Source organism: Heteronotia binoei, chromosome 9, assembly GCF_032191835.1.
Source record: "Heteronotia binoei isolate CCM8104 ecotype False Entrance Well chromosome 9, APGP_CSIRO_Hbin_v1, whole genome shotgun sequence".
Taxonomy (NCBI): domain Eukaryota; kingdom Metazoa; phylum Chordata; class Lepidosauria; order Squamata; family Gekkonidae; genus Heteronotia; species Heteronotia binoei.
In genome coordinates this window covers 123,882,487-123,908,077 of record NC_083231.1, presented here as the reverse complement: position 1 = coordinate 123,908,077, position 25,591 = coordinate 123,882,487, and the positions used below count along the sequence as shown (strand labels likewise).

The 25,591-nt window shown below is 48.4% G+C and overlaps 1 protein-coding gene and 1 non-coding gene across 2 annotated transcripts in view; one reads left to right on the top strand and one right to left on the bottom strand.

Annotated features, from left to right (window-relative positions):
- Window positions 1-25,591, top strand: part of PAIP2B (poly(A) binding protein interacting protein 2B) — a 76,002-nt gene that overhangs the window by 9,476 nt on the left and 40,935 nt on the right. The gene's annotated exons all lie outside the window — the stretch shown is intronic.
- Window positions 12,393-12,459, bottom strand: TRNAN-GUU (transfer RNA asparagine (anticodon GUU)). The gene has a single exon. It is a non-coding gene; the product is annotated as a tRNA-Asn (tRNA).

Below are 25,591 nucleotides of genomic sequence, written 5' to 3'. Positions count from 1 at the left end.
CTTGGGTCAGCCAGAACTCTCTTATCTGGGAGAACCGGGTTGGATTCCCCACTCCTCCACTTGCAGCTGCTGGAATGGCCTTGGGTCAGCCAGAGCTCTCTTATCTGGGAGAACCAGCTTGGATTCCCCCCTACTCCACTTGCAGCTGCTGGAATTGCCTTGGGTCAGCCAGAGCTCTCTTATCTGGGAGAACCGGGTTTGATTCCCCACTCCCCCACTTGCAGCTGCTGGAATGGCCTTGGGTCAGCCAGAGCTCTCTTATCTGGGAAAACCGGGTTTGATTCCCCCCTCCTCCACTTGCAGCTGCTGGAATGGCCTTGGGTCAGCCAGAGCTCTCTTATCTGGGAGAACCAGGTATGATTCCCCACTCCTCCACTTGCACCTGCTGGAATGGGCTTGGGTCAGCCAGAGCTCTCTTATCTGGAAGAACCGGGTTGAATTCCCCACTCCTCCACTTGCACCTGCTGGGATGGCCTTGGGTCAGCCATAGCTCTCTTATCTGGGAGAATCGGGTTTCATTCCGCATTCCTCTACTTGCAACTGCTGGAATGGCCTTGGGTCAGCCAGAGCTCTCTTATCTGGGAGAACCGGGTTGGATTCCCCCCTCCTCCACTTGCACCTGCTGGAATGGCCTTGGGTCAGCCAGAGCTCTCATCTGGGAGAACCGGGTTTGATTCCCCACTCCTCCACTTGCAGCTGCTGGAATGGCCTTGGGTCAGCCATAGCTCTCTTATCTGGGAGAACCGGGTTTCATTCCCCATTCCTCCACTTGCAGCTGCTGGAATGGCCTTGGGTCAGCTGTAGCTCTTGTAGGAGTTGTCCTTGAAAGGGCAGTTGCTGTGAGACCCCTCTCAGCCCCACCCACCTCACAGGGTGTCTGTTGTGAGGGGAGAAGATATAGGAGATTGTAAGCCGCTCTGAGTCTCTGATTCAGAGAGAAGGGTGGGGTATAAATCTGCAGTCTTCTTTAATGCTGGTAGCTCACAAAGTAGAATTTTTGTTCACAAGACTCTGCAGCTTACAGGGAACATTGGTGACCTTCAGAGCACTTTTTACTTGATCAGTATGTACATGCAGTAAAGAAAGAAATGTCGTCTAATGTATGCCGTTCCCAGAGTCAGATCTTGGTTTCCACAGTGCAAAAGAAGGGGGGGGTGGTGGCCTGTGACCCACTTGCAGAGGCTTCACAACCCCCTATTTGGATCCTGACCTACCAGTTGGGAAACAGTCTTGTATGGGAGTGACTTGCTCTGCTGCTCCATTAAACTACCATTCAGATCTATTAGTAAAACTGCCCTCTTAGATGTTTTGCACATTCTGCGAAATGATAGAAATGTGGGGTGTGAAGCTGACATGTTAACTACAGCCAGAAACGGCTGCTCCTTGGATGTACATTTCATCGACCGTAATTGGAACTTGGTTCTAGGAATGTGGACTTCAGTCTATCTCCGAGGATTGTAATTCTGGCGTGCGTGCTTGCTTTGCTTAGGAGTAAAATTCCACAGAGCTCAGGTGCGTTTCAGTTTGTGCTGGGGTCAGGCTGCCTGCGGCTGAACAGTTATTTAAAGTTCACTCATATATATGAACATATGAAGCTGCCTTATACTGAATCAGACCCTTGGTCCATCAAAGTCAGTCTTGTCTTCTCAGACTGGCAGTGGCTCTCCAGGGTCTCAAGCTGAGGTTTTCACACCTATTTGCCTGGACCCTTTTTAGTTGGAGATGCCAGGGATTGAACCTGGGACCTTCTGCTTCCCAAGCAGATGCTCTACCACTGAGCCACCATCCCTCCCACTTATTTAATGGTACAGTAGTATTGTGTTCAGTTTTGGGCACCACATTTTAAGAAGGATCTAGACAAGCTGGAACGGGTCCAGAGGAGGGTGACGAAGATGGTGAGGGGTCTGGAGACCAAGTCCTAGGAAGAAAGGTTGAAGGAGTTGGGGATGTTTAGCCTGGAGAAGAGGCAGCTGAGAGGTGATATGATCACCATCTTTAAGGACTTGAAGGGCTGTCATCTAGAGGATGGTGTGGAATTGTTTTCTGTGGCCCCAGAAGGTAAGACCAGAACCAGTGGGTTGAAATTAAATCAAAAGAGTTTCCGGCTCAACATTAGGAAGAACTTCCTGACCCTTAGAATGATTCCTCAGTGGAACAGGGAGGTGGTGGGCTCTCCTTCCTTGGTGGTTTTTAAACAGAGGCTAGATGGCCATCTGGCAGCAATGAAGATCCTGTGAATTTAGGGAAGCAGTGGGCAGAAGGAATGGATTTGGGAGAGTTCTGTGGAAGTCCCTGTGGCTAGGTTCCCTTGAACAAGTAGATAAGCGATTTGAAGGAGAAGTTGGGAACAGAGCCTGCATGTTAGAAGGCACTGAGATGAGTGCTGGGGGAGAAGGGAGTTGTAGGGCAGGTGACTTTGATTGGAGTGGTGTGCCAGGGGAAACAAATGGAGGGGAAACTGGCTGAAGATGGAGAGCTGGAGCATGCCAGGGGGAGCCCATGAAAGCAGTACAGCCGCAAGAAAAGCAGCCTAGGAGACGGACTGCCAAGTCTGCTGTGGTCTCTTGCAGCTGCTCTCATTCCGTTTGCATTCCCAGTGTTGGCATTGCCACCTGAGCCATCTGCCCTGTTGGGTTTTTTTGCTTTGGTTTGTGGTATTTCTGTTTCACAGGGGCCTCTGGCTTCAAGCTGCCTGGCCTGTGCTTTCTGGATGTCTGTGTTTTCTCTCTTCAGCACCACCGTTCTACGCAGCTGACAAGGGCTGGAGCAGAGCAGGCTGTGCAGTTGACTCACTGTGGTGAAAGCCGTCCTGTCTCGGGACTTTGGGCCAAGGTGGTGCTCTCAGATGCGTGTTTGACTTCTGCCGGGGAGCACAAGAAATGGCCGACCCTCTCAGCACTGGGGGGATTGGCTGCCTGACTCTGTGACCCACGGTGGAGTCTGCAGAATTTCTGTATTGCCTCAAGTCGTGTTGAAGCATTCAGTATGGCCATAACTCCTCCCCCACCCAGTCTTTTCCCTTTCCCAAGGATGCGGGTGATATCTCTGCCGACTGTGTCCTTTCTTGTGCTTTTCGGTGCTTGGCAATGTCCAACATGTAGGCTCTGCCAAGCAGAGCGTTGGAGCTTTTGTGGGGACTTGGCTTTGTGTTTATGCCAGGACAGTTGCTTGGGGATCTGAGACTTCTTTGGAATTCACGTGTCTCGGACAAAGGTGATCTTTCTGGGCACATGTTAGCTTTAACCCTTTTAGGGGGTTTCCTAGCGGTGGGGCCAAATGAAGTCTGTCTTTTACTTGATCGTGCAAACGTAAAGTTAGGTCAGTCCCCTAAGAGAGGAGTGTCCACATACCCTGCAGACTCTTATCTCCTCAGTGTTCTTGAAGCATGAGACTCCCACACTCACAAAGTGAGGTAGGGACATGCGTGTCATTAATAGATGAGGCAGACCCCTTTCTTGTCATGCTGGTGTGCAGAGGCTCAGCTGCAGAGACAAGAGCTGCACAGACAGAGTTTCCAGCTCAACATGAGGAAGAAATTCCTGATGGCTAGAGTGGTTCCTCAATGGAAGAGGCTTCCTCCGTGGGAGGTGGTGGGCTCTCCTTCCTTGGAAGTTTTTCAACAGAGGCTAGATGGCCATCTGACAGCAATGCAGATCCTGTGCATTTAGGGGGAGGGGTTTGTGAGTTTCTTGCATTGTGCAGGGGGTTGGATTAGATGGCCCTGGAGGTCCCTTCCAACTCTAGGATTCTATTAGGAAGAACTTCCTGACTGTTAGAGCGGTTCCTCAGTGGAACAGGCTTCCTCAGGAGGTGATGGGCTCTCCTTCCTTGGAGGTTTCTAAACAGAGGCTAGATGGCCATCTGACAGCAATGAGGATCCTGTGAATTTAGGAGGAGGTATTTGTGAGTTTAGAGCGGTTCCTCAGTGGAACAGGCTTCCTCCTCCGGAGGTGGTGGGCTCTCCTTCCTTGGAGGTTTTTCAATAGAGGCTAGATGGCCATCTGACAGCAATGAAGATCCTGTGCATTTAGGGGGAGGTCTTTGTGAGTTTCCTGCATTGTGCAGGGGGTGGACTAGATGGCCCTGGTGGGCTCTCCTTCCTTGGAGGTTTTTCAATAAAGGCTAGATGGCCATCTGACAGCAAAGAGGATCCTGTGCATTTAGGGGGAGGTATTTGTGAGTTTCCTGCATTGTGCAGGGGGATGGACTAGATGACTCTGAAGGGTCCTTCCCTTCCAAGTCTATGATTCTACAAACAGGAGAATTCTTAAGGCCTGACCCGCATCTCTGGAGCTCTTGTTCTCCCTTTCTGTGCAAGTGGTTTCAGCAAGCAAGGCTAGAGTTAAACCCTTGCCAGTTAGCTGTCATCTATCTCCGTGCTTGATTTGCTGTTTTTGACAAGGATTTTGTCTTCAAAGGCAGCTCATAGCCCACCGCTTTGGTGAGGTATGACCTATCTTAGCCCCTTCATCTCTGTAAATGGAAAGCAAACCTGAAGTGTCCCTCTGCATTTCTTCACTTGCATCTCTTCTTCTTTGCACCTCTCTTCCCCCAGCTGAGGTTGAGGCAGGAGTCTGCCTTTTTATTACACTCCTTTACAGGGTATGTTGCATTTGTGTATTTAGTATTATTTGCAGTCTGCCTTTCTCAGTGAGACTCAGGGTGAGTGGCACGGCGTGAGGCTGCACGGTCAGTAGGATGAAATAACAACATAATAGGACTAGGATTACAGCAGTCTGAAATCAAGGATGAATATTTAACATAGATTGAACAATGAAAGTAGAAAACTGTGGTTTGGCAGCAGGGTAATGCGTACAGCAAACAGACAATCCATAGTACGTGCAGTAGCCTATGGTGATGTTACTCTGTTTAAAATGGTAATGCCCTGTCTTGGGTCTTAAAGGCAACGTGGGAAGCTGAATAACGGGTATGGAATACGGAGTTGGTCTTGTGCTGTTGCAAAACCCTCTGGCCCCCTTGACCTCTCCGTCTGGGTCTGGGGCGTGTCCAACCTCTGCCCAAGGAGCGGTGATGGAGGGCAAAGAACTCTGTTTGCTTCTGTGTAAATCAGCTTGCTGGTTTCTGTCGGCCTCTGGGTTCACTTACACAAGGCTATACAGAATCAAGCAGCAACCAGTATACAAATAGTACTGTAGATACAAAATAATCACCGAAGTAAGAAGAAGAAGATATTGGATTTATATCCCGCCCTCCACTCTGGAGAGTCTCAGAGCAGCTCACAATCTCCTTTCCCTTCCTCCCCCACAACAGGCACCCTGTGAGGTGGGTGGGGCTGAGAGGGCTCTCCCAGAAGCTGCCCTTTCAAGGACTGAGTCTCAGAGCAGCCTACATTCTCCTTTCCCTTCCTCCCCCACAACAGACATCCTGTGAGGTGGGTGGGGCTGGAGGGCTCTTCCAGAAGCTGCCCTTTCAAGGACTGAGTCTCAGAGCAGCATACATTCTCCTTTCTCTTCCTCCCCCACAACAGGCACCCTGTGAGGTGGGTGGGGCTGAGAGGGCGCTCACAGCAGCTGCCCTTTCAAGGACCACCTCTGTCAGAGCTATGGCTGACTCAAAGCCATTCCAACAGGTGCAAGTGGAGGAATGGAGAATCAAACCCGGTTCTCCCAGATAAGAGTCCGCACACATAACCACTACACCAAACTGGCTCTTTAGAAACACTTTAGAACGATAACGAAGTATCTATATTACAAGAAGTCAAAGTTAAACGAATAATATACACGCAGCTACAAGGAGTCTTTCCACAAATGATAGCTTCCGTTTTGTTCATTCAGCTGGTGTTTACACTGGGGGTGAGTATGTCTGGTGCATTTGTATTAGAGACTCTGTTGGGAGCGTTGATAGCATTTTCACGATATTGTTATTATTTTTATAACTCCGTGAAAATATTGCATACATATAAGAGAGAGAGCAGAGGAAGGTGGAAACCATTATCAAAGAGAGAATGAGTAGGCACATCGATGAACACAAGTTATTGAGGAAGACTCAGCATGGGTTCTGTAAGCGAAGATCTTGTCTTACTAACCTGTTAAGAGTTCTTTGAGGGGGTGAGCAGCCAGTATCATAATGCCCCTGTATAAATCGATGGAGCGGCCTCATTTGGAGTACTGTGTACAATTCTGGTCACTGCACCTCAAAAAGGATATTATAGCATTGGAAAAAGTCCAGAAAAGGGCAACTAGAATGATTAAAGGGTTGGAACACTTTCCCTATGAAGAAAGGTTAAAACGCTTGGGGCTCTTTAGCTTGGAGAAACGTCGACTGCGGGGTGACATGATAGAGGTTTACAAGATTATGCATGGGATAGAGAAGGTAGAGAAAGAAGATAGATATTGGATTTATATCCCGCCCTCCACTCCGATGAGTCTCAGAGCAGTTCACAATCTCCTTTACCTTCCTCCCTCACAACAGACACCCTGTGAGGTGGGTGGGGCTGAGAGGGCTCTCCCAGAAGCTGCCCTTTCAAGGACTGAGTCTCAGAGCAGCCTACATTCTCCTTTCCCTTCCTCCCCCACAACAGACATCCTGTGAGGTGGGTGGGGCTGGAGGGCTCTTCCAGAAGCTGCCCTTTCAAGGACTGAGTCTCAGAGCAGCATACATTCTCCTTTCCCTTCCTCCCCCACAACAGGCACCCTGTGAGGTGGGTGGGGCTGAGAGGGCGCTCACAGCAGCTGCCCTTTCAAGGACCACCTCTGTCAGAGCTATGGCTGACTCAAAGCCATTCCAACAGGTGCAAGTGGAGGAATGGAGAATCAAACCCGGTTCTCCCAGATAAGAGTCCGCACACATAACCACTACACCAAACTGGCTCTTTAGAAACACTTTAGAACGATAACGAAGTATCTATATTACAAGAAGTCAAAGTTAAACGAATAATATACACGCAGCTACAAGGAGTCTTTCCACAAATGATAGCTTCCGTTTTGTTCATTCAGCTGGTGTTTACACTGGGGGTGAGTATGTCTGGTGCATTTGTATTAGAGACTCTGTTGGGAGCGTTGATAGCATTTTCACGATATTGTTATTATTTTTATAACTCCGTGAAAATATTGCATACATATAAGAGAGAGAGCAGAGGAAGGTGGAAACCATTATCAAAGAGAGAATGAGTAGGCACATCGATGAACACAAGTTATTGAGGAAGACTCAGCATGGGTTCTGTAAGCGAAGATCTTGTCTTACTAACCTGTTAAGAGTTCTTTGAGGGGGTGAGCAGCCAGTATCATAATGCCCCTGTATAAATCGATGGAGCGGCCTCATTTGGAGTACTGTGTACAATTCTGGTCACTGCACCTCAAAAAGGATATTATAGCATTGGAAAAAGTCCAGAAAAGGGCAACTAGAATGATTAAAGGGTTGGAACACTTTCCCTATGAAGAAAGGTTAAAACGCTTGGGGCTCTTTAGCTTGGAGAAACGTCGACTGCGGGGTGACATGATAGAGGTTTACAAGATTATGCATGGGATAGAGAAGGTAGAGAAAGAAGATAGATATTGGATTTATATCCCGCCCTCCACTCCGATGAGTCTCAGAGCAGTTCACAATCTCCTTTACCTTCCTCCCCCACAACAGACACCCTGTGAGGTGGATGGGGCTGAGAGGGCTCTCCCAGAAGCTGCCCTTTCAAGGACTAAGTCTCAGAGCAGCCTACAATCTCCTTTACCTTCCTCCCCCACAACAGACACCCTGTGAGGTGGGTGGGGCTGGAGAGGGCTCTCACAGCAGCTGCCTTTTCAAGGACAACCTCTGCCAGAGCTCTGGCTGACCCAAGGCCATGCTAGCAGGTGCAAGTGGAGGAGTGGGGAATCAAACCCGGTTCTCCCACATAAGAGTCCGCACACTTAACCACTACACCAAACTGGCTCTCCCTTTCTCACAATACAAGAACTTGTGGGTATTCAATGCAATTGCTGAGCAGTTGGGTTAGAACTGATAAAAGGAAGTACTTCACCCAAAGGGTGATTAACACATGGAATTCACTGCCACAGGAGGTGGCGGCGGTTACAAGCATATAAAGCTTCAAGAGGGAACTGGATAAGCATATGGAGCAAACGTCCATCAGTGGCTCTTAGCCACAGCTTATTGTTGGAACTCTCTGTCTGGGGCAGTGATGCTCTGTATTCTTGTGCTTGGGTTGGGGGGAGGCACAGTGGAAGGGCTTCTAGCCACACTGGTGGACCTCTTGATGGCACTTGGGTTTTTTTGCCACTGTGTGACAGAGTGTTGGACTGGATGGCCCATTGGCTTGATCAAACATGGCTTCTCTTATGTTCTTATGTGACACAGTGTTGGACTGGGTGGACCATTGGTCTGATCCAACATGGCTTCTCTTATGTTCTTATGTGACACAGAGTGTTGGACTGGGTGGGCAATTGGCCTGATCCAACATGGCTTCTCTTATGTGACACAGAGTGTTGGACTGGGTGGGCCATTGGCCTGATCCAACAGGGCTTTTCTTATGTTCTTATGTGACACAGAGTGTTGGACTGGATGGGCCATTAGCCTGCTCCAACATGGCTTCTCTTATGTTCTTATGTGACACAGTGTTGGACGGGTTGGGCCATTGGCCTGATCCAACATGGCTTCTCTTATGTTCTTATGTGGCACAGAGTGTTGGACTGGGTGGGCCATTGGCCTGGTCCAGCAGGGCTTCTCTTATGTTCTTATGTGACACAGAGTGCTGGACTGGATGGGCCACTGGCCTGATCCAACAGGGCTTCTCTTATGTTCTTATGTGACACAGAATGTTGGACTGGATGGGCCATTGGCCTGATCCAACAGGGCTTCTCTTATGTTCTTATGTGATACAGAGTGTTGGACTGGATGGGCCACTGGCCTGATCCAACAGGGCTTCTCTTATGTTCTTATGTGACACAGAGTGTTGGACTGGATGGGCCATTGGCCTGATCCCACACGGCTTCTCTTATGTTCCTATGTGACACAGAGTGTTGGACTGGAGGGGCCATTGGCCTGATCCAACACGGCTTCTCTTATGTTCCTATGTGACGCAGAGTGTTGGACTGGGTGGGCCATTGGCCTGATCCAACATGGCTTCTCTTATGTTCTTATGTGACACAGAGTGTTGGACTGGATGGGCCATTGGCCTGATCCAACATGGCTTCTCTTATGTTCTTATGTGAACAGAGTGTTGGACTGGAGGGGCCATTGGCTTGATCCAACAGGGCTTCTCTTATGTTGTTATGTGACACAGAGTTCTGGAGTGGATGGGCCATTGGCCTGATCCAACATGGCTTCTCTTATGTTCTTATGTGACACAGAGTGTTGGACTGGAGGGGCCACTGGCCTGATCCAACATGGCTTCTCTTATGTTCTTAAGGCTGTGAAACCACCAGCAAGTTCTAGATGTGGCAAGTTCTCTTCTTCTCTTTTGGATTTATCTTGCTGTGAACGTTCTGCCTCTTTTCAACGTTATTGAAGTCATTATGACTCAAAACAAGACGAACTTTCTCGTCTACAGAAACTGCGGCTTGGAATTTAAAATTGCACTGCTGGCCCTTTAAGAGGCAGAAACCTGCGGAACAATGGAAGCTCTTCTTTGTGGACAGACTCTTTGTAGCTGCGTGTATATTATTTGTTTAACTTTGACTTCTTGTAATATAGATACCTTGTTATCTTTCTAAAGTGTTGCCTTACTCCAGTGATTATTTTGTATTTGCAGTACCATTTGCACAAGACACCTGCATATTTTGCCTTGTACATGCAGAGTTTTAGGGGTGTGCTGGGAGGTGAGAGGGAAACTGGGGAGCCTGTGGAGGGGACAGTGGCCTTCTGAGCTGCTGCATGGACCTCTCATGGTTGAGCCCGTTCTCTTGCTTTAAACGTCCCGGGATTTGTTACCCACCGCCTTGTCAGGTTTCACAGCAAAACATGCAGTGACATGGCTGGATATTGTTACAGGAACATCCCCACAAGCAGCTGCGTCTCCTTTGGCTGAACTCTTTCGACTCTCCCCCAAGCTGAGGAAAGTGGTAGAGGCAAGCAGAGCATTCCAGACGCCAGCTGTATTTCTCTGAATCTTGGGGACAACCCTGGAGCAGGAGGGCAAATGCTGCTCTCCGGCAGCCGCCCAGAACTCCCCCACGTCCCCGAGTCTGGTAATCTTTGTCAACAGAGAGCTTCAGTCTCAAGCTGTGCCGCGCCATGCCAACTGTTGCGGTTCCTTGTGAGGCTGTAGGTTTCAGGAAGGCACAAAGAGACACATTGCCAGGTGTCAAATATAACCCACTTGTATTTGTCCATAAGAGAAGTCCTGCAGTTTGTAGCTTCTTCTCCTCTCTTAGAATCCTAGAGTTGGAAGGGACCTCCAGGGTCATCTAGTCCAACCCCCTGCACAATGCAGGAAACTCACAAACCCCTCTCCCTAAATTCACAGGATCTTCATTGCTGTCAGATGGCCTTCTAGCCTCTGTTTTAAAACTTCCAAGGAAGGAGAGCCCACCACCTCCCAAGGAGGAAGCCTCTTTTATTTCCACTGAAGAATCACTCTAACAGTCAGGATGTTCTTCCTAATAGAATACTAGAGTTGGAAGGTACCTCCAGGGCCATCTAGTCCAACCCCCTGCACAATGCAGGAAACTCAAACACCTCCCCCTAAATTCACAGGCTCTTCATTGCTGTCAGATGGCCATCCAGCCTCTGTTTAAAAACCTCTAAGGAAGGAGAGCCCACCACCTCCTGAGTTGGAAGGGACCTCCAGGGTCAACTAGTCCAACCTCCTGCACAATGCAGGAAACCCACAAACACCTCTCCCAAAATTCACAGGATCCTCATTGCTGTCAGGTGACCATCTAGCCTCTGTTTAAAAACCTCCAAGGAAGGAGAGCCCACCACCTCCTAAGTTGGAAGAGACCTCCCGGATCATCTAGTCCAGCCCCCTGCCCAATGCCGGAAACTCACAAACACCTCCCCCTAAATTCACAGGCTCTTCATTGCTGTCAGATGACCATCCAGCCTCTGTTTAAAAGCAGAGCTCTTCATATGTCCTCTATCTTAAAATACTGTGTGAGAACCTGAGTGTTACAACAATCACCAGTTGTATGGAGGAAGCACACTTTGCAGCCAGTGTCTAGTGTGAGTTTGCATTTCTGCATTGTGCTCCTTGGTCTATGAAGTCTTATACAGTGACCCCCAAAATGACGCCTTCCATTGGGTTTCCCGTTACCTGTCTACTTCTTCCCCAAAGCAAGATCCGGTCCTGACCCCCCCCCCCACATTTGGAGCAGGAGGTGTTTCAGAAGAGCCCACGAGGCACCAGCCTTGCCTGCAGGGAGCACCCATTCAGGAACAGCTGCCCTCACCCCAGCGGATGCTTGGCTTTGTAGCCTCCCAGCGTCCTTTGATTTGTCCCAGCCCTTGAGGCACTCCCCGCTGTGGAGCCTCCATTCCAAAAATGCTGACCTTCTCAACCTAATTGAGGATCCCTGCTTTGCAGAGGAGTAGAATGACAGACCCCACTCTGTCTAGTGGCACAGAGTTTGGGCGTGTGCAGCCCCCATTTCCTGTTCCTCCATCTCATTTACCAGGTAGAGAGTCTAATCTGACTCCCCAGGTGTTGGTGAAATGCTTCATGCTCAAGTACTCCTTCTAAACTGTGGAGTCTTGTGAGCAAAAATTCTACTTTGTGAGCTACTGGGATTAAAGTTGTGAGCTAGTGCATCAATTAGTTTGCTTTGGGACTATTTTTTCCTGAGCTAAGGCAAAAATGTGTGAGCCAGAGGCTAAAAAAACTGTGAGCTAGCTCATACTAACTCAGCTTAGAGGGGACACTGGCTCTGATAGGTATCAGAGGGATGGATTGGTCTCAGAGCCACCTTGGGTCATGTGCTAGTGCGGCCTGAAACAAAACTAGGCTGAGTGTTTGCAGATAGGAGCAGGTTTGCTTACGAGGGACCCGTTTTCTCATAGCCTACTTCTTGAATTTTAGAGAAATGCAAAGTGGCCCACCCACCACCCTGCTCCCATAGTGCTCCTGGCTGCCTCCTTTTCCTTTCTCTGATGTACGTGAGTGGCCCTTGCTCGTTTTGTTGGGAGACTGAAGCTGCCCTGGGAACACCGCTGTAGGCACAGCCGGCAGGCAGCCTGGCTTCTGTGCTGTTGTCGTCACCGTTTGTGCAGAATCCAAGCCCTCCCTCTGCACGCCTGCCTCATCATAGTTCCATAAGCAGATGAAGGAATTAAATAACGATGGACAGTTTGCTAGCTAATAAACATATGAACACATGAAGCTGCTTTCTACTGAATCAGACCCTCTTTGGTCCATCCAAGTCAGTCTTGTCTACTCAGACTGGCAGCAGCTCTCCAGAGTCTCCAGCTGAGGTTTTTCATGCCTATTTGCCTGGACCCTTTTGAGTTGGAGATGCCGGGGATTGAACCTGGGACCTTCTGCTTAACAAGCAGATGCTCTACCACTGAGCCACCGTCCCTCCCCATGAACATATGAAGCTGCCTTCTACTGAATCAGACCCTCTTGGGTCCATCAAAGCCAGTATTGTCTACTCAGACTGGCAGAGGCTCTCCAGAGTCTCCGGCTGAGGTTTTTCATGCCTATTTGCCTGGACCCTTTTTAGTTGGAGACGCTGGGGATTGAACCTGGGACCTTCTGCGTACCAAGCAGATGCTTTGCCACTGAGCCACAGCCCCATTCATGGCTCTCCAGGGTCTCAAGCTGAGGTTCTTCACGCCTACTTGCCTGGACCCTTTTTAGTTGGAGATGACAGGGATTGAACCTGGGGCCTTCTGCTTACCAAGAAGATGCTCTACCACTGAGCCACTGTCCCTCCTCTAAAGGTTTTGGGAGATCCATTGTTCATATGAACATATGAAGCTGCCTTCTACTGAATCAGGCCCTCGGTCCATCGGAGTCAGTCTTGTCTACTCAGACTGGCAGCAGCTCTCCAGGGTCTCCAGCTGAAGTTTTTTACGCCTATTTGCCTGGACCCTTTTTAGTTGGAGATGCTGGGAATTGAACCTTACCAAGCAGACGCTCTACCACTGAGCCACCTGTCCCTCCCCTAATAATGATTTGGTGAACCTCTCCTAAATGTAGCTTGGGGTACAGACATCTGTCTATTTACCCAGGAGAAGGACTAAATTATTCTTTTCTAAAGTGTGCCATTGTGAAGACGAGAGGTTTGTTTTACATTCATATACAACTATATATAGTAATAAAGAAGTTTATATGTAATAATTTTTTAGAGGAGGTTGTCTTGTGTTCTGGGTAACCTTTCAAGTCAATCTGGTGGAATCAGTTACCAGAAGAGGTATGGGCCTTGCGGAGCCTTAACCAGTTCTGCCGGGCCTGCAAGACCATCCTCTTCCAGCTGGCTTTTTAATGTGGAATGTTACCGTCGTCATATAAAAACTGTGATATATCGAGATCGTAGCACCAAATTAATCTGTGGTTTAAATTGTTAGTTTTAACTGTTGGTTTTAAATGTAATAGTATATTTAACTAAGAATTAAGATGTAATTGGGGTATTTTATTATTATATCATTGCATATCTGTATTTTATGCTATGTAAGCCGCCCTGAGCCTGCTTCGGCGGGGAGGGCGGGATATAAATTAAAAATTGTTATTATTATTAAATACGGTACTGCAATTTGGAACTGAGTCTGCAAACTGCCTAGCCAGCAACATAACAGATGTCCTCTGGGAACTCTTTTCTGATTTGACTCCACACCTGCTACTGAAACATTGACTTATAAAGAGCTGCTTTCCTGGATGCTGAGATCAAATGCAAAATCTCTCAAGGCAGTCTGGCAGGGAAGCTGTAGAAGTCTGAAATCCAGCACAGGTGAATGTTACCTTTCCTGTGGGCTGGGAATTTGAAGGGCTTTGTCTGCAGGGCTGCTTCAGTATCATCTTGATGCGCATGTACTGGCATGCGCAGGTTCTGCATCTGTGTGATAACATCGCACTGACCTGCAGTATGTCTCTTACTGCCATTCTTCTGGGGTGCAGGAAACAGGTAAGAATGGAGGTTCTTACCTGTTTCCTTCTCCACTTTTCTGCGTGTCTCTTTCTTGTTACCTTATTCTTCTTGGATGGGCAGTTGCAGTCGAAGGAGAAGAAGAAGATATTGGGTTTATATCCTGCCCTATACTCTGAATCTCAGTCTCAGAGCAGTCACAATCTCCTTTACTCCCCCCCCCCCACGACAGGCACCCTGTGAGCTGGGTGGGGCTGAGAGAGCTCTTACAGCAGCTGCCCTTTCAAGGACAACTCCAGTGAGCTATGGCTGACCCAAGGCCATTCCAGCAGCTGCAAGTGGAAGAGTGGGGAATTGAACCCGGTTCTCCCAGATAAGAGTCTGCACATAAGAACATAAGAGAAGCTATGCTGGATCAGGCAATGACCCATCCATTCCAACACTCTGTGTCACACAGTGACCAAAACCCCCAAGTGCCATCAGGAGGTCCACCAGTGGGACTAGAAGCCCTCTCACTGTGCCTCCCCAAGCACCAAGAATACAGAGCAACACTGTCCTAGACAGAGGAGTTCCAATAATACGCTGTAGCTAGTAGCCACTGGTGGACCTCTGCTCCATATGCTTATCCAATCCCTTCTTGAAGCTGGCTATGCTTGTAGCCGCTGCCGCCGCCACCACCACCACTTAACCGCTACGCCAAACTGACTCTCACACAGGTATGCTGCTCTTTATTTTAATTTAATTTGTGATTTTTACCTCACCCTATCTCGCAAAACAGGCTCAGAGTGGCTTACAGCATTAAAACATTGCAATAACAATAAATAAACATATCAGATTAAACACAACAAATGTAAAATATCTCATAAACATATTAAACAGATTAAAATAGAAGACCATAACTCCAACAGTGGTACAGCCTGAGGCCATAGTTCAGTGGTTGGTACAATTTCAGCTTCTTAACACCACTTAGCACAGCTTCAGGTCATTGGCACCACTTGAGGTTGTAATTCAGACCCTTGACCCTGCTCAAGCACATGGAAACTTAAGTGCTGGGGGAAGTTTTCAAAGGACGCTTTGGTAGATTAAAAGCCTGGCAGAAGAACTCCATCTTATAGGCCCTGCAAAACTTGGGTAAGTCCCGCAGGGTCCAGATCTCCAACAGGAGCTCATTCCACCGGGTAGGGGCCTGGATTGAAAAGACCCCGCCCTCGTTGAGGCCAACTGGGCATCCTTAGGACCAGGGATGACAAGAAGATGCTGTGTAGATGATCTCAAATCCTGGAGAGGGGGCTTGTATGGGGAGAGGCGGTCCCGAAGATTTGTGGCAGGAGAGGAATGGTCAGTGACTCTGGCTCTTTTTGAGCATGCATCTGTTCCCAGGAGCAAAGCTTGGAGTGCTGATCGTGCCAGCCGTAGGAAACAGTAGCTTCTTGGGGAGCAGCCCTTTGAATTGTAGGATGTCCTTTGCATAGATGGAGGTTCCGGGAGGTCTTGGTTTGGATCCCACCTTTGTCAAGGACTTAACCTGCTCAGCCTGGGCTCCCTATTGGCTGAATGGGGATAGCTGTTAATCTGTTGACAAAATTAAAACAAAGAATGGTTAATAGCAGCAACATGGAATTGGGCAGCCTGCCCAAACCAGTTACAGAAAGGCCTGTGGAGCACTCCATATAAGAGCATAAGAGAAGCCCTGTTGGATCAGGCCATTGGTCCATCCAGTCCAACACTCTCTGTCACATAAGAACATAAGAGAAGCCCTGTTGGATCAGGCCAAAGGCCCATCCAGTCCAACACTCTGTGTCACATAAGAACATAAGAGAAGCCTTGTTGGATCAGGCCATTGGCCCATCCAGTCCAACACTCTGTGTCACATAAGAACATAAGAGAAGCCCTGTTGGATCAGGCCAAAGGCCCCTCCAGTTCAACACTCTGTGTCACATAAGAACATAAGAGAAGCCCTGTTGGATCAGGCCATTGGCCCATCCAGTCCAACACTCTGTGTCACATAAGAACATAAGAGAAGCCCTGTTGGATCAGGCCAGTGTCCCCTCCAGTCCAACACTCTGTGTCACACAGTGGCCAAAAAACCCAGGTGCCATCAGGAGGTCCATCAGTGGGGCCAGGACACTAGAAGCCCTCCCACTGTTGCCCCCCCCACCCAAGCACCAAGGATACAGAGCATCACTGCGCCAGACAGAGAGTTCCAACAATACGCTGTGGCTAATAGTCACTGATGAACCTCTGCTCCATATGTCTATCCAATCCTCTCTTGAAACTACCACCACCTCCTGTTGTAGTGAATTCTATGCTTGAAGCTGCCACCACCTCCTGTTGTAATGAATTCCACATGTTAGTCACCCTTTGGGTGAAGAAGTACTTCCTTTTATCCATTCTACCCAACTGCTCAGCAATTTCATTGGGTGCCCACGAGTTCTTGTCTTGTAAGAAAAGGAGCAAAAGACTTCTTTCTCTACCTTCTCTACCCCATGCATCATCTTGTAAACCTCTATCATGTCACCCCACAGTTGACATTTTGCCAAGCTAAAGAACCCCAAGTATTTTAACCTTTCTTCATAGGGAAAGTGTTTCAAACTTTTAATCATTCTAGTTGCCCTTTTCTGAAAGGGAGGACTATAAATTGCCCCAAATAAAAATAAAATAAACAGCCAGTTTGGTGAAGTGGTTAAGTGTGTGGACTCTTATCTGGAGAACCAGGTTTGATTCCCCACTCCTCCACTTGCACCTGCTGGAATGGCCTTGGGTCAGCCATAGCTCTGGCAGAGTTGTCCTTGAAAGGGCAGCTGCTGTGAGAGCCCTCTCCAGCCCCACCCGCCTCACAGGGTGTCTGTTGTGGGGGAGGAAGGGACAGGAGGTTGTGAGCCGCTCTGAGACTCTTCGGAGTGGAGGGCGGGGTATAAATACAATATCTTCATCTACCTCACAGGGTGTCTGTTGTGGGGGAGGAAGGGAAAGGAGATTGTGAGCCGCTCTGAGACTCTTCGGAGTGGAGGGTGGGATATAAATCCAATATCTTCATCTACCTCGCAGGGTGTGTGTTGTGGGGGAGGAAGGGAAAGGAGATTGTGAGCCGCTCTGAGACTCTTCGGAGTGGAGGGCGGGATATAAATCCAATATCTTCATCTACCTCACAGGGTGTCTGTTGTGGGGGAGGAAAGGAAAGGAGATTGTGAGCCACTCTGAGACTCTTCGGAGTGGAGGGTTGGATATAAATCCAATATCTTCATCTACCTCACAGGGTGTGTGTTGTGGGGGAGGAAGGGAAAGGAGGTTGTGAGCCGCTCTGAGACTCTTCGGAGTGGAGGGCGGGATATAAATCCAATATCTTCATCTTCTTAGCAGGAGACTGGAGATTCAGGCTGCCGAAGCTTCCCTTGTGGGCCCTGGCTTGGTTGTGTGCCAAACTGAGTCTGCCAAACCTCCTGGGGATGTGGCGAAAGTGACCTGGAGCTCCGAATCAGGCCCAGAGAGTCCTGTGCGCTGGATCTTAATTGCTCTGGTCTTTTCTTTATTAAAAGCTGCCCAAGATCTTGGGGAACCGCTGCCCTTTGAACTTGACAGGGCTGAACTGGCGGGACCGGAGATTTGTGTTGCTATAAAACAGCGTCCTGTTCAGATGAACTTAATTACCTAGGAACGGGGAAGGGTGCAGATGGCGTTCATTGTGGAGTTTGACCTGATTTCTTAGGATCCCCTGGCTGTCAAGCTGTGGCCAGTGGTTCCCGGTCATCCCTCCAGCATGGGGGTGGGGGGAGGAGTCAGAACCATAATGCTTTAGAACTGTCGGGAACACTTTGCACGCATTCTCTTAGTAATCCCTGCGTCAGCCCAGTGAGAGAGGTCTGCGTTATTGCTCCATCCATCTTGTTGATGGGAGGGGGGCAGCTTTCTGTTTGCAGCTTGAAGATTATTAATCTCCTCCGCTGTGTGGTTGGGAGGAGCTCGCAAGGAAGAGTTTCCCAGTCCTGCCCACAGAGTGCTTCAGTCTCCCGGGGACTGAACGTGGGACCTTTTGAACGCCAGGTGTTTGCTCCGTTGCTGAATTGGGGACCTTTCCCAATTATCATTCTGCAGATATCATCTTGATACGGAAGCTTGCTGCAGCTTGTCTAATAGGACATCTGTTCCCCTCCTGTAACCCTTTTGATCAGTGTGTGTGTGTTTCTCCTCTCCCTCTCTCAAAACCCTTCCCCTTGCCTAACCAGACTTCCCTCCTCAAGACTTCCTTCATATTCTCAGCTATATTCCTTGCCATTCTTGCAGCTATAGCCAGTATTCTCCACTTCCTGCCTTCGGTGTGGATGCCCAGACCTGAATACGCTACTTGAGCCACACTCGAAGCAGAGCTGGGGGGAGAATGGGCCCTGTCTCCTGGAACATCTCTCCTACGTTCTCGCCAGTTCTTATTTATGTCAGCGGACCTTGCAGAAGATCTGCTTCACTGCTGATGGTTATCGCGGTTGATGTAGGTGTTGGATGTTGCCATGTTTGCAGTAATGGCTTGCATCCAGCCACCCATGCATGGAAGATGCATTCCTCCATCTCCTCCCAGCTCCCAGAAGATCATTCCTGGGGTCATGAGACCCATGTGGGGGGAAAGCCAAAGTGCCACTTTCAAGGGGTCAGAATGATCCTTCCCAGGGGTGGAATTCTAGCAGGAGCTCCTTTGCATATCAGGCCACACCTCCCTGATGTAGCCAATCCTCCAAGAGCTCACAAGGCTCTTTTTTGTAAGCTCTTGGGGGATTGGCTGCGTCAGGGGTGTGTGGCCTAATATGCAGAGGAGCTCCTGCTAGAATTCCACCCCTGGTCCTTCCCTCAGTAGAACTGCTCTTGTGGAAGGGGGGGAGCCGCTTCCTCCTCCCCCCTCCAGCCCCGCCTTGTGACACAATCCTCCTTTGTGTGGATGCCATAACCCCAGGAATAAGCTTCCCTCATGTTAGAAGGGGTTGAAGGGAAAGAGAAGAATGTGGGGAAAGGCCGCTTTCTGTGCTCAGGTACTTGGGTGCAGGCCATCGTTTGAGGTTCTGTAGACTCAGATTTTAAAAAGACTAAATCGGGAAGCAGACGAAAGCACAGAAAAGGCCACCGCAGGTGATCTAGGGAGAGGAAGTTAAAGCATTTGGGAGCACTTGGTTTAGAAAAGAGAGCTGGGGGAGACTCATAGAGACTTGTAAAATGGCGCTTGAGGTGGAGAAAAGCATGTGGTCACATTATATTTAATAGCTGATCCTAAAGCATCTGCATATGCTGGTGCCCAACTGATCTTTTCCTTACGAGGCATTAGTCACCTGGGGAAGGTGTGTACGTTGAGTAGGGAAGGGTGTGCATCTGTCGACAGTGTCGCAACATTGGAAGTGTTCAAACAATCTTGAGTTGACAGTACCAGCAGTGTGCGTGGAAGAAATCTTGGTTCACAATACTTCCGTGGTTTAATCCAAGCTGTGTTTGAACCACCGCTATCCCCACCTCTTGTTTAGAACCCAAACAACACGAACATAAAGCAAGTCATAGCAATAGAGCAACATTTGACTCCTGTGGCACCTTTAAGACCAACAAAGTTTAATTCTGGGTATAAGCTTTTGTGTGCATTTAAGAGCCCCGTGGCGCAGAGTAGTAAAGCTGCGGTGCTGCAGTCCGAGCTCTCTGCTCGCGACCTGAGTTCGATCCCGGTGGAAGCTGGGTTCAGGTAGCCGGCTCAAAGTTGACTCAGCCTTCCATCCTGCCGAGGTCAGTAAAATGAGTCCCCAGCTTGCTGGGGGGAAAGTGGAGATGACTGGGAAAGGCAATGGCAAACCACCCCGTAAAAAGCCTTATGTTCTTATGCATGCACACAACAAGTAATACCCAGAATTAAACTCTGTTGGTCTTAAAGGTGCCCCTGGACTCAAACGTTGTTCTGTAATCTAAGTAATGACAGTTTTGCTCACTTGTCTTTGGTGCCACCCTGCAAATGGGCAAAATCAACAACTGCCCGTCCGCGTGCCTTCTGGAACGGCCTGCCTGAGAAAGTCAGAAAAGCTTGACCTCCTGGCTTTCTGCAAACTATGCTGAACTGAATTATTCAAGAGGGCTTTTTCTACGCAGACAATAGACTTGCACCGTACTAAATGATTCACAGAGTTGCCTGAAATAATTACTAGGGCCTGTGGTCTATTCTGTTGAAACCGGGATCCTGCTGTGAAATTTTACATTGTTTAATGTGTCGTGTTTGGTACCATTCTGTTTTTCGGCTACTGGTTGGTTCTCCAACCCTAATCCTATTGCATTGTTTATTGAATGTCCCATCCCTTGATTACGTTGACTCTGTGTAAATCCACTTTGAATCCGAGTGAAAAGGGTGGACTATAAATAAAGAAAATAAATAAATATCGGGACCAACCAAGCTGACCCTAAACACCATGCAAGCTTCTAAGCTCACCAGACCTCGTCATGAGGCTGGAAGTTACAGGATTCTATAGAAGGGTGGGAAGCAGATTTTTCAGATCGCAGCGTTAAGATCTGAGCTTGCACGCACCCCCTGTGAGACGCAAGCAGGCGGTTATCTTAACTTGATCGTTCAGCTGGCTTCTCATTACAGCACATTCTCCCCTGGAAGCTGTGTTCAGTCCACAGCACCCATTCTTTTCTTTTTCCTTTCTGAAATGACAGAAGCCAGCCCAAGTCTGCCTGTTTCGAAAGCAGAATTAGAATAGAACAGAATAGATAAATTTATTGTCATTGTTCTCAAAAAAGAAAATGAGAGCAACGAAATGAGGTGCTCTTCCACAAACATACCAACACATCAACACCCCCCCAAAAAGGACATATACATAGACCATTTAAATGCATCTGAAAACAAATAACCATTCAAAACCCTGCATTTAGCCTAACCACGGCACTTGCGTAGAAGCTGCCCTTGAATCTATTTGTCTTAGCCTTCAACACTCTATATCGCCTACCTGACGGTAAGATCTCAAATAGCAAGTGGCCCGGATGTGAAGGGTCCCTTAAGATCATTTGTATCTTCCTTTTACATCCCATATTATACAGATCCACCAGTGAGGGGAGAGAACATCCACAAATCTTCTGTGCTCTTCTCGTCACTCTTTGGAGCACCCTTCTCTCTGCTTCCGTGCAGCTCCCAAACCACACGCAGAGGCAATAAGATAAAATGCTCTCAATGGGACTACGATAAATTAGCCCTTGCAGCCTGGTCCTTATCTACTTCAGTGTAAAGCCACCTCTTCGTTTTACTCAAATAAAAGTGTGCCTGGGATTGCAGCCCTTATAGTGTTGGAGTAGCCCCAGTTCTGTAAGACAGATAGGAGTTTTAAACAGCTGCAGTTTCATCTGGAAAATGTGAATTGAACCTTTGAAGTTGATGGCTATGAGCCACTGCCTTCTCGCATACGTCCATCAGACACAAGCTTATAGAACTTTGGAACTTGCAAGTTTTTCTTTGAGTAGACTCTAATTTTCAGTAATAAACAATTTGATATGCATTAAAAACCTGTGCTTTGGGTAGTAGGTAGAAGATTAGTTTTGAGCTTGCTTTATGTGGGTGTCTGCCGCTCGTTTTGATCTAGGAGGTTTCTGGCTCTAGTTGGTACCCAGAGCTGATTAAACTTCTCTGTGAGAGCCCTCTCCAGCTCCACTCACCTCACAGGGTGTCTGTTGTGGGGGGGGGGGGGAAGGGAAAGGAGATTGTGAGCCACTCTGAGACTCTTCGGAGTGGAGGGCGGGATATAAATCCAATATCTTCATCTACCTCACAGGGTGTCTGTTGTGGGGGAGGAAGGTAAAGGAGATTGTGAGCCGCTCTGAGACTCTTCAGAGTGGAGGGCGGGATATAAATCCTATATCTTCATCTACCTCACAGGGTGTCTGTTGTGGGGGAGGAAGGGAAAGGAGATTGTGAGCCGCTCTGAGACTCTTCGGAGTGGAGGGCGGGATATAAATCCAATATCATCTACCTCACAGGGTGTCTGTTGTGGGGGAGGAAGGTAAAGGAGATTGTGAGCCGCTCCGAGACTCTTCGGAGTGGAGGGCGGGATATAAATCCAATATCTTCATCTACCTCACAGGGTGTCTGTTGTGGGGGAGGAAGGTAAAGGAGATTGTGAGCCGCTCTGAGACTCTTCGGAGTGGAGGGTGGGATATAAATCCAATATCTTCATCTACCTCACAGGGTGTCTGTGGTGGGGGAGGAAGGGAAAGGAGATTGTGAGCCGCTCTGAGAGTCTTCGGAGTGGAGGGCGGGATATAAATGCAATATCTTCATCTACCTCACAGGGTGTCTGTTGTGGGGGAGGAAGGTAAAGGAGATTGTGAGCCGCTCTGAGACTCTTCGGAGTGGAGGGCGGGATATAAATCCAATATCTTCATCTACCTCACAGGGTGTCTGTAGTGGGGGGGGGAAGGGAAAGGAGATTGTGAGCCGCTCTGAGACTCTTCGGAGTGGAGGGCGGGATATAAATCCAGTATCTTCATCTACCTCACAGGGTGTCTGTTGTGGGGGAGGAAGGTAAAGGAGATTGTGAGCCGCTCTGAGACTCTTCGGAGTGGAGGGCGGGATATAAATCCAATATCTTCATCTACCTCACAGGGTGTCTGTTGTGGGGGGTGGGGAAGGGAAAGGAGATTGTGAGCCGCTCTGAGACTCTTCAGAGTGGAGGGCGGGATATAAATCCAATATCTTCATCTACCTCACAGGGTGTCTGTTGTGGGGGAGGAAGGTAAAGGAGATTGTGAGCCGCTCTGAGACTCTTCGGAGTGGAGGGCGGGATATAAATCCAATATCTTCATCTACCTCACAGGGTGTCTGTTGTGGGGGGTGGGGAAGGGAAAGGAGATTGTGAGCCGCTCTGAGACTCTTCGGAGTGGAGGGCGGGATATAAATCCAATATCTTCATCTACCTCACAGGGTGTCTGTTGTGGGGGAGGAAGGGAAAGGAGATTGTGAGCCGCTCTGAGACTCTTCAGAGGGGAGGGCGGGATATAAATCCAATATCTTCATCTACCTCACAGGGTGTCTGTTGTGGGGGAGGAAGTGAAAGGAGATTGTGAGCCGCTCTGAGACTCTTCGGAGGGGAGGGCGGGATATAAATCCAATATCTTCATCTACCTCACAGGGTGTCTGTTGTGGGGGAGGAAGGTAAAGGAGATTGTGAGCCACTCTGAGATTCTTCGGAGTGGAGGGCGGGATATAAATCCAATATCTTCATCTAACTCACAGGGTGTCCGTTGTGGGGGAGGAAGGGAAAGGAGATTGTGAGCTGCTCTGAGACTCTTCGGAGTGGAGGGCGGGATATAAATCCAATATCATCATCATCTTCATCTCTCAGGGAAGGGGATTAAAATCTGACTCTGGGACTGAAATGGGGGTTGTGGACGTGGGACAGTTTTAAAGTGTGATTGATTTGGCTGTCTGGTGAGGCTCTGCACCTTAGCTTGGCTGATGGGTAAGCAGCTTTTCAGGATGTTGGCACAGCCTGCTCGAAAATGTGTATGGGTGTGTGGTTGCAATGCTTCTTTGCAAATTGGAGGGAGGAGGGAAATTTTGGAAGGCAAAGGAACTCTTGATTGTCTTAGCCAATTAGTTGTCCAGGCGTGTCTTGATTGCAGCTGTTTTGAATACTGACAACTTTAAAATCTTGGTGTACAAATAACTGGCTTATTCTGATGGTCATAAATATGTGTTGTACATATGGGAGGATTCGGCTCACTACAGATGGCAGAGCCTTGAGCATATGAAGCTGCGTTGGTCTCCCAATTTAGACCTTGGGTCCAGAATATAGAATTTCCTCTCTGACTGCCACCAGCTCTCCAGGTCTAGAGCAGTGAAGGACCTTTCCCAGCACATACGATCTGAGATGAACCTATGAAGCTACCTTCTACTGAATCAGACCCTCTTTGGTCCATCCCAGTCAGTCTTGTCTACTCAGACTGGCAGCGGCTCTCCAGGGTCTTGAGCTGAGGTTTTTCATGCCTACTTGCCTGGACCCTTTTTAGTTGGAGATGCTGGGGATTGAACCTGGGACCTTCTGCTTACCAAACAGATGCTCTGTCACTGAGCCATTGTCCCTCCCCAATAGACATATGAACACATGAAGCTGCCTTCTACTGAATCAGACCCTCTTTGGTCCATCAAAGTCAGTCTTGTCTACTCAGACTGGCAGCGGCTCTCCAGGGTCTCGAGCTGAGGTTTTTCACGTCTACTTGCCAGGACCCTTTTGAGTTGGAGATGCCAGGGATTGAACCTGGGACCTTCTGCTTACCAAGCAAATGCTCTACCACTGATCCAGTGTCCCTCCTGACTTTTGAAAACTTATATCTCAAAACCCTTGCTGCTCTGGAAGGTGCTACTGGGCTGCAACCTGATCGGTTTACTGTTGGAGTTGATGCGTAAAAACAAGTACCTTTTATGTGCTAGGGCAGCTGCAACTGGTGTTGATATGCTCGCTTTGAGGGCTGACCCAAGAACTGGTGCGTTCTTGGTATGCGGCACGAACGGTTTGGGTTAATGTTTACCCTTGCAGGTATTGTCGTTGGCTGCTGGTCAGTGCCTCCCATTAAAGCGAGGGATGCTTTTGCCCAAATTATGCATCAAATGAAGCTAATAAAAATACATATTTGTGCCTGCTTTGCAAAAATGGGTTTAATGGTTCCTGGAGCATCAGAACACAGTGAAGACTGAACTCCTTCTGCATCACTGGAAATGCTGTTGAGAGCCTTTCTGGCCACTTTTTACTTCTATTTATTTATCTATCTAAATATTTTTATGCTGCTTATTATTTTAATTAACTCTCCCAAGGGTCTCACAATAAAATCACAACATGTACAATCCTGCATTTTAAAACAGCTGGTAAATATATTTATTTATATTGGGATTTATATTGGGATTTATAAATATATATATATAGAGAGAGAGGGAGAGAGAGAGGGAGGGAGAGAGAGAGGGGTTTTCAAAACTTTATTTAGTGTAATGCAGGTTTAAACAAAATGCAAAACTATACATAGGAAAAAACTGAGAATCTAGAGAGGTTTAGCCCAACTAATACATTTGAGGACTCAAAACTGAGTAGAATCAGTGTTAATACATGTAAAAAAAAAAAGGTAAAGGTAGTCCCCTGTGCAAGCACCACATATGATACAGAGTGTTGGACTGGATGGGCCATTGGCCTGATCCAACATGGCTTCTCTTATGTGACACAGAGTGTTGGACTGGAGGGGCCATTGGCCTGGTCCAACATGGCTTCTCTGATGTTCTTATGTGACACAGAGTGTTGGACTGGAGGGGCCATTGGCCTGATCCAACAGGGCTTCTCTTATGTTCTTATGTGACACAGAGTGTTGGACTGGAGGGGCCATTGGCCTGATCCAACATGGCTTCTCTTATGTTCTTATGTGACACAGAGTGTTGGACTGGAGGGGCCATTGGCCTGATCCAACAGGGCTTCTCTTGTGTGACACAGAGTGTTGGACTGGAGGGGCCATTGGCCTGGTCCAACATGGCTTCTCTGATGTTCTTATGTGACACAGAGTGTTGGACTGGAGGGGCCATTGGCCTGATCCAACAGGGCTTCTCTTATGTTCTTTTGTGACACAGTGTTGGACTGGAG